Source organism: Physeter macrocephalus, chromosome 19, assembly GCF_002837175.3.
Source record: "Physeter macrocephalus isolate SW-GA chromosome 19, ASM283717v5, whole genome shotgun sequence".
NCBI lineage: Eukaryota > Metazoa > Chordata > Mammalia > Artiodactyla > Physeteridae > Physeter > Physeter macrocephalus.
In genome coordinates, this window is record NC_041232.1 from 74,694,501 (window position 1) to 74,695,441 (window position 941).

The 941-nt window shown below is 35.4% G+C and overlaps 1 protein-coding gene across 5 annotated transcripts in view; it reads right to left on the reverse strand.

Annotated features, from left to right (window-relative positions):
* Positions 1 to 941, reverse strand: part of PIGN (phosphatidylinositol glycan anchor biosynthesis class N) — a 113,608-nt gene that overhangs the window by 70,721 nt on the left and 41,946 nt on the right. The gene's annotated exons all lie outside the window — the stretch shown is intronic.

The following is a 941-nucleotide window of genomic DNA, read 5'->3' on the forward strand; positions in this document are numbered from 1 at the left end:
CTACGTAATAACCAAGAGATCACTGAAGAAATCAAAGAGCAAATCAAAAAATACCTAGAAACAGATGACAATGAAAACACGATGACCCAAAACCGATGGAATGAAGCAAAAGCAGTTCTAAGAGGGAAGTTTATAGCAATACAATCCTACCTTAAGAAACAAGAAACATCTTAAATAAACAACCTAACCTTACACCTAAAGCAATTAGAGAAAGAAGAAAAAAACCCCAAAGTTAGCAGAAGGAAAGAAATCATAAAGATCAGAGCAGAAATAAATGAAAAAGAAATGAAGGAAACTATAGAAAAGATCAATAAAACTAAAAGCTGGTTCTTTGAGAAGATACACCATTAGCCAGACTCATCAAGAAAATATGGGAAAAGGCTCAAATCAATAGATTTAGAAATGAAAAAGGAGAAGTAACAACTGACACTGCAGGAGGCCACCATCACCCTGATACCAAAACCAGACAAAGATGTCACAAAGAAAGAAAACTACAGGCCAATATCACTGATGAACACAGATGCAAAAATCCTCAACAAAATACTAGCAAACAGAATCCAACAGCACATTAAAAGGATCATACACCATGATCAAGTGGAGTTTATCCAGGAATGCAAGGATTCTTCAATATATGCTAATCAATGTGATACACCAGGTTAACAAATTGAAGGAGAAAACCTATATGATCATCTCAATAGATGCAGAGAAAGCTTTAGACAAAATTCAACACCAATTTATGATAAAAACCCTCCAGAAAGTAGGCATAGAGAGAACTTACCTCAACATAATAAAGGCCATATATGACAAACCCACAGCCAACATCATCCTCAATGGTGAAAAACTGAAACCATTTCCTCTAAGATCAGGAACAAGACAAGGTTGTCCAATCTCACCACTATTATTCAACATAGTTTTGGAAGTTTTAGCCACAGCAATCAGAG